At 26.2% G+C, this 9,029-nt stretch overlaps 1 pseudogene; it reads right to left on the minus strand.

Annotated features, from left to right (window-relative positions):
• Positions 1–2,676: 2,676 nt before the first annotated feature.
• On the minus strand, positions 2,677–5,333 carry LOC114171378 (annotated as a pseudogene).
• Between the last annotated feature and the right edge of the window lie 3,696 nt (positions 5,334–9,029).

The raw sequence follows: 9,029 nt of genomic DNA on the forward strand, positions 1-9,029 counted from the left end.
CAGAAACTAATCCCATTTGAGTATCTGCCAACCTGTTTGTTATAAAATTTTGAGATCTTTTTTTACATATAAGTTCAACTATTTGAATTGTAAATAGTTAAAAATAGTAAAAAGAATTAAAAAATTGTTACCCGGAGATGGAATTTGTCAAATTTAAGAACACAAATCCTATCCTAGTATTGGCCAACTCGTTACTTGCGAAATTTTTTGCAATTTTTACATATAAATATCAATTATTTAAATTGTAAAGAGTTAAAATTAGTTAAAAATTAAAAAAGTTTCACAAAAAGAAGAAAATTTTCAAATTTCATAATACCAACTAGCATGAGACCCGAGCGTACGCACGGGTCTTGTTGTTGGTTTTTAAAATTTTTGTTTAGAAAACAGATTTTAATATTATTATCAATAAATCAATAATTTAATTTAAAAGTTATAGATGTTATAATTGTCAATTTAGATATATTCAAACGATAAATTCATCTAACAATGATATAATTATATATTTATGTATAATTAATTATTGTTATGTATTATGTGTTATATGTTATGTGTTTTTGAGTAATTTGGAATAATCAATTTGTGATGACATAGATTGTTATTTTGTTTAGATTAAGAAATGTCAGTATGATGTTTTTTAGAAGTTTAATTACAAAACATTGTTTGTAATAATAAGTTTAGAGTTTTAGTCAAGATTAAAGAGTAAAAAATAGGTGTTAATTTTTTTTGTTTTGGATTTTCTTGTTAGATTTCAAAGTTATTTAAAATATATTTGAAATAACTTAATCATGTTTTTTTTATATTTTTAATATTTAAAACAGATTTTATTGTTAATATATATAAATTAGTGATTTGAATAATTATTATTGTTATTGGTTTAATTATTTAAATATTATTCTTATTTAATGATTAATTATTCACCCAACTATAAATTTTGGAAATAAAAGAACACACAGTGGGATAATCCTCACAAAATTTTTCAGATATAGATACTTTATTTCAATCCACACCTCTTGAACTGACATAGTTGGAACACTTTTATTGTATTTGAATTTTTTTATTTTTTATCTTAATTTATATTAAAATTAATGTAATATTCTTATATTCAAATAAATAATTATGAGTAATTTTTATATATAAATTTTAATGATATGAGAAAAAGATAAGTAATTAATTATGAGTACTTTTTATATAATATATTAAATAAAATTAAAATTTATAATTAAATTTCTAAATTATAAATTATATTAAAATGAAAGGTATTATATGGATTGTTGTTAAATTAAAATGTAGGCATATTATACAATATAACATAAAATTGATGTTTAAATTTTTCAAAAGAAGCATATTTATAGATATAAACTTATAAACAATTTAAAACATTGAAGAAGCATTTGTTTAATAATAATAATAATAATAATAATAATAATAATAATAATAGTAATAATAATAATTATTATTATAATAATAATAATAATATCAATAACAATAATAATAAAAATATTAATAATATTAACTTTACTAAAACTACAAATATTAATAATAATACTATTACTATGATTAATTGAAATAATATTCTAATACAAATAGTGCTAAGACTAATAATCTATAACAATATATAAAGGGGATTCTCCTTTTTGTGTCCACCTTTAAAAATACTAATTTTACCCTTTAAATATAATAATTTATTAAATTTTTAAAAATTGACTGTTATTTTTACAAATATTTTATAAAATCAGCTATTTCTGCTTCTTCTCCACTTCTTTATTTATTAATGGTTATTCTTTCATCTGTTTTGATATATTTCATTTTATTTTTAATAAATATAATTTTAGGTTATTTATTAACTTAATAATATTATAATATTATCACCTACTAATATAATTTCATATTTATTTACACAAACACAGTAACGTTGTGTTTACGCTGGTTAAAAGAGAATTACGTTATGTTATTTTAATAAGTAATATATTTATGGCTGTTTTATTTTTATGAAAAACACTAATCTGTATAGTTAATAAAATATTATAATAAAATTTAACAAAATATTATATTATCACGCTTTATCTATTAAATGCATAATTTATAATATCTTACATAGTATATATCCAGTACCAGATTCTGTTGTATGATTCCATTTATTAGAAGCCAAAAGTACATATTTTAATAATTAATTATAAAATTTAAAATATCTCAAAGTTGGACAATAAAAATATAAATATAAAACGTAGTACATTTAAATCATAAAACTGTTTTACTAAACTTTAATACGAAATATTTGAAAAAAAAGATTTGTTGAAGATTCTTACACTCCATCAAATACTTGATAATGCAATAAGTTGCACCACGTCTTTATCTATGGACATCTCTATCTTCAAAATAAGTTTTTCTACCAATGTTTATCTGTAACTGTAGAAGACTTTTCCTAACACTTAATGGAAAATTCAACTTCACATAATAAGGATAACATGCAGTTGAATTAAATATTCTTATGCGGATAAAATCTCAATAACTAATTTTAATTGTGGTCATTTAAATATTAAATAGTGACATCAAAATAAATATAAAATAATAAATTATTATATATATATATATATATATATATTATTAATATTGAAATAAAAATAAACTATTATCTAAAATAAAAAAGAAAACGGTAACAACAACAAATACTCCTATCTAAAATATGGCTTCTAGTAAGATAGATGTGAGTATGGTATTCAACTTTGGAACCTCCTCCTCAGCAACATGTACTTCTATCTTTTCTCATGGGATTGCATCAGCAAATTGCAAAACAATGTCATCTACAATAATAACAGGTATGCAACTAAATATCATAGCCTCTACCAATCTTAGGCTCCAACGGGTCCATCCAAGTGGGTATACGCAAAACACAACTACTGCATGTCCTTAAAGTACGTGGTTGGATGCTTAGTGGAGACATCAAATAGAGGATTGTCCTTAAAAGTTCTCCCACACTGCTACTCTTGCACCTCTGCAAGATTACACAACATGGCCCGTTTATAGTTAGTCCAAATTACAATAGTTATATGAATCAAAGTCCCTAGTCATTGCATCTTTTATAAGAAAATGTAAATCAGATTTCTTATGCAGCTATGATATAGAAGAAATAAAAGGCTACACACTCAGACATTCTTGTTTAAACTTGTAATAAGGCCTACCTTGCATAATAACCACCTTCAGAGTCATTGCCAACATCATAAAAGTCATCGAAAATACACAAAAATGACCTAGGAGTCTTATTAGGAATTAGGTGGGTGTGGATTTTCTTGGTGAAAAGTATGGAGAAATGGTATTTGAGCCCTCTTTCGGGCATATGTGATTCCTCTGTCCAAAGGTTTGAACCAATGTAGCACGCTTTAGCAGTTAAAGAATCCCCTCTTTCAATTGCCTTCTCTTCCATATACAAATTAATATAAATATATAATAAAAGTGGTATAAATAATGAATGTTGAAAATAATGCACAAAATTTGTACCTCGTAATGAAAACATGCCCCAAAATTTTGAGGAACCACAAAGAAGTGATGTGCCCCCTATGTGAGCCTTCAATAAGGTCAGTTGGAAGAAATAAGCTTTATGGCACTTTTTATCATTTGTGGTCATTGTATACAGGGGTATAAAACCTCTTCTAGATTAAAGTTTCAACTGGGCCAGATAAGAGAAACCGGTGATTAAAGATTTTAGTTGCAAACATATGGTTGAGGCATCTTGGATCTTTTTGCAGAATTTTCTTATTATACTTACTTGGAAGTTCATATACAAAAACCTTCAATCTCACCACGGGATTATCTTCCAATACATCATCAACACTACCTGCAGTTGGTTTAACCACAACATGCTTATAACCTCACAAATTTAAAAAGTGTATTAGATTTCAATATATCTCTAGAAATATAATTGTTTAATATAATTAATTGAGAAAGTACAAATAAAACTCTGACCGTGTATAATTGCACATATGAAGCAGCATAAATCTAGATACTGAATAAGAGCTTAGTTTATAAGTTTCATTAAACTATGTGGTTTCAAACTATTTTAATCCAATACACATAAAACATGAGAAAATATGACCAAATCAATTGAAAAGCCTCACATTCAACTACCACATATTTCCAGCTTATTTATTCAAAGAAAATAGTTAGTTGCATTTTATGGCCAACCCTTTTATTTTAATCCCATTTCTGGATGAAATCCACTATGGTTTACCATGCTAAATATTCTCTCCCTATAGAAATTATCTAAGATTTAAATAGACATCGTTAACCTGCTTCACATTTTATTTATTTCTTATTATTGGTGTAGGATATTCATTAAATAGTAAATATTCACAGTTTTGAAATATTCTCATTTAAAACACAACACTTTTAGTTTCAAGTATACTGCATAATTGCCCATTGATCTTTATTTATACCTCTCTTCTCTTATTTGATCTCCTTCCCAAACCCCAAACCCCAAACCCAAACAAATCCTTCCTTAAGAGTTACACATGCATTGAAATGAGGAAATGTTCTAGCCACGTAATCTAAAAAGTAAGCTTTTTGCCACAAATGCAGACAACAATATCCAAGAGGCCTTTCTACTTCAAGTGGTATTTTTTGATTCCAATATATTTTATTGAAGTAAATATTAATAAAAATAAATGTTTAGCACAAATTTTGGCAGCAAGTAGAAGAAAGTTTTCCTGCTCTCTCCAAGCACGAAAAAAAAAATTGAAGCCTTGTCTACCAATTTTACAAAAAGTTTCCATACTACATTTCAAAAACTAAAAAAGTAAGGACCAGTGTTATACCTCTGAAAAAAATTGTCAGCGAGAATTATTTCCTCTGTCTCCTTGAACTTCTTTCTAACATCCAAATTTAGGTCCTCGAGCTTTGAGCAGGGCTCAAACTCATTTGCAATATCCCTCACCGTACTAATGATAATAAAATAAGCAGTACATTATAAAGATACATAATGGATATTTTAAGTCATACATTACGAAGACAGAATTGATAATATAAATCATATGCAATATCCCTCATCTTCCTGAAAAATGTTTGTGCAAATATAATGACTATTTCACTCTTCACCGAATACAATACAATACCTTTTTCTTAGATGGTATAGCTACCCCATTTGTTGCATTAGATGACCCCGTCCTATAATGAGTACTTGAAATATCAGATCCATCAAACAGAAAGAAGAAAAGAAGAACAACCAAGAAGCAACTAAAAAGTTAATAAATTAAATAAATAGAAAGAAAAGTACATTCATCAAATGAAACAATAAATCGTAACATGTACCTTCTATGTGCTATTTTAACAACAAACACCATCTCCCCAGCATTTCAAACGGCTACAGAAAAAGAAAAAATAAGCACACAGATAAATGAAACGCCTTTTCTTGAAGAGACATAAAAAAAAGGTTTTCTGCAAAGATCAAACATTTGAAAGCAAAATACATAAAACCCAAACCAAGATATGATATAGTTGTAAAATTGTAAAATGGTAAAGACAGAATTGGGAGACATGAAGCATAGAGAACAACACCATCAAGAAAAACATGTACAAAAATCAAGACAGAAACATAGACATCTTCATTTCAGTCATACTTTTTCTTCAATCCACAACCATACACATTACAAAAAATCTTACCCTTTATTCAATCTACAACCATAGACATCGAAAAAGCAACTAAACACACAATAATGATATTAAAAACAAAAAATAGTAAATATACTTCATGAAAACAAAAGGTTTAGGTTTTTCTTCAAGACAATGAAAAAACAAAAGGTTTAGGCTTTTCTTCAAAACAATGAAAAAAGAAGAAGTAGAAAACAAAAGTAGAAGAAGACCATGAAGGAGGAGAAAGAAAACTCAAGCTACTGACTTTAACCAACTATTAAAACGTACTAATCCAGAGGACACCATCTTCATCACAAAAAACCTAAAAAAAAAATAAACCTTTCATGAAAAAAAGAAGAAGGAACACATAAGAATTAAAAGAAAAATAAATAACACCATAAAAAATAACAGAGAAATCTGAACATAGCTTTCAATAAATACTAACCCACTGCTACAACATATTTAACAGAAAAAACTTACAGAAACATAACCTTTTATAAAGAAGAAGGACCACAAAAGAAGTAAAAAAAATAGCACAATGAAGAACAACAAACAAATCTCAACAACAAACCACAAATAGACCAAAAAAAGAAAAGAAAAGAAGACCACCAACAATAACATCATCATCCTCAGTCATTCTATTTGTTCAAAAATACTTTCTAAAAACGAAAACTTGAACCTTTTCTTCAACCCACAATAATGGATGTATCAAGTATAAAAAAAATAAATACAACAACACCTTCAACAACAACAAAACATGTTCAAGATTTTGTTAAAAATACCTTCTAAAAATAAAAACATCAGTGTTTTCTTCAAAATGAAACACATTGCAAAAATTAAATCTTTCACGAAGTAAAAAAAAAAACAGAACAACAACAACAACAAACACAACAACAACAAACAGAACAAAAAAAAAAACTTAAGTTGGTATGAGGAAAAAGAAAGAAGAAGGATTGAAGAAGAAGGAATACGGAAGAAGAAAAAAAGAAATTACCTCGACGAAGTTGATTGCCTTGGAGAAGAAGATCCTACCGATTGCCTTGCAAAAATTAAATCTTTCACAAAGTAAAAAAAAATAACAGAGTAAGAAGAAGAAAGAAAAAAGATCCTTGAAGAAAAAAGAATAAATTAAGAAATAGAAAAAAAAATTACCTACACCAATCAAAACTTCTGTCAACCTTCAACAAAAATAAATAGAAAAAAAAAACTTAAGTTGGTATGAGGAAGAAGGAAGAAGAAGGATTGAAGAAGAAGAAGAAGAAGAAAAACAGAAGAAGAAGAAGAAGAAGGAAAATGAAAGAAGAAAAAAGAATTACCTCAACAAAGTTGATTGCTTGGGAGAAGAAAACCCTACCGTCAACATTCAACAACAACAAACTGGAAATTAAAAACAAAACGAAAACCTAACTTGATATGAAGAAGAAGAAAGAAGAAGGATTGAAGAAGAAGAAAAAAAGCTAACCTCGAGTAAGCTGATTGCTTTGGAGAAGAATGATGCTGCTGTCTGACAACGTCAATCAATATTTAAAAAAGACGTTCGAACCGCGAAAACACAACAACATCAAAAAGACAAAAATACCCTCAATTTTAACCATGTGTCAATAAATTAAAATGTCTATTTCAGTAATTTACCCACACTAAGAATTTCTTAGATATATAGTAGATAATTCCTTTGACAATTTGTCAACCTGTTTGTTATGGGATTTGTCAAACTTCATAACATCAATTGTTTCAGAAACTAATCCCATTTGAGTATCTGCCAACCTGTTTGTTATGGGATTTGTCAAATTTAAGAACAAAAATGTTATTCTTGTATTGGCCAACTCGTTACTTGTGAAATTTTTTTCAATTTTAATATATAAAATATCAATTATTTAAATTGTAAAGAGTAAAAATTAGTAAAAAATTACAAAAGTGTCACAAAAAGAAGAAAATTTTCAAATTTCATAACATCAATAATCCCTTTCACAATTTGCAACAAGTTTCTTCTGAAATTTTGAGCAATTTTTATGAAAAAAACATGATTTATTTAAATTGTAAATAGTAGAAAGTAGTAAAAAATAATTGAAAAATTGTTACCTAGAGATTGAATTTCTTAAAGTGAGAAACAAATTGAATTTGAGTATCCACGAACCTGTTTGTTGTGAAATTTTGAGAACTTTTTGTACATAAAAGATCAATTATTTGAATTGTAAATAGTTAAAAATAGTAAAAAGAATTAAAAAAGGGTTACCAGGAGATGGAATTTGTCAAATTTAAGAACACAAATCCTATCCTAGTATTGGCCAACTCGTTACTTGCGAAATTTTTAGCAATATTTATATATAAAATATCAATTATTTAAATTGTAAAGAGTTAAAATTAGTAAAAAATTAAAAAAGTGTCACAAAAAGAAGAAAATTTTCAAATTTCATAACACCAATAATCCCTTTGACAATTTGCAACAAGTTTCTTCTTAAATTTTGAGCAATTTTTATGAAAAAAACATGATTTATTTAAATTGTAAATAGTAGAAAGTAGTAAAAAGCAATTGAAAAATTGCTACCTAGAGATTGAATTTTTTAAATTTAGAAACAAATTGCATTTGAGTATCACGAACCTGTTTGTTATGAAATTTTGAGATCTTTTTGTACATAAAAGTTCAATTATTTGAATTGTAAATAATTAAACATAGTAAAGAGAATTAAAAAAGGGTTACCAGGAGATGGAATTTGTCAAATTTAAGAACACAAATCCTATCCTAGTAATGGCCAACTTGTTAGTTGTGAAATTTTTTGCAATTTTAATATATAAAATATCAATTATTTAATTTCTATATAGTAAAAATTATTAAAAAATTAAAGAAGTGTGACGAAAAGAAGAAAATTTTCAAATTTCATAACACCAATAATCCTCTTTGACTATTTGCAACAAGTTTCTCATGAAATTTTGAGCAATATTTATGTAGAAAACATGAATTATTTAAATTGTAAATAGTAGAACGTAGTAAAAAACCATTGAAAATTTGTTACCTAGAGATTGAATTTTATAAATTTCAGAAACTAATCCCATTTGAGTATCTGCCAACCTGTTTGTTATGAAATTTTGACATCTTTTTGTACATATAAGTTCATTTATTTGAATTGTAGATAGTTAAAAATAGTAAAAAGAATTAAAAAATTGCTACCAGCTGATGGAATTTGTCAAATTTAAGAACACAAATCCTATCCTAGTATTGGCCAACTCGTTACTTGAGAAATTTTTAGCAATTTTTATATATAAAATATCAATTATTTAAATTGTAAAGAGTTAAAATTAGTAAAAAATTAAAAAAGTGTCACAAAGAGAAGAAAATTTTCAAATTTCATAACACCAATAATCCCTTTGACAATTTGCAACAAGTTTCTTCTGAAATTTTGAGCAATTTT

Source organism: Vigna unguiculata, unplaced genomic scaffold (genome assembly GCF_004118075.2).
Source record: "Vigna unguiculata cultivar IT97K-499-35 unplaced genomic scaffold, ASM411807v1 contig_229, whole genome shotgun sequence".
Taxonomy (NCBI): Eukaryota; Viridiplantae; Streptophyta; class Magnoliopsida; order Fabales; family Fabaceae; genus Vigna; species Vigna unguiculata.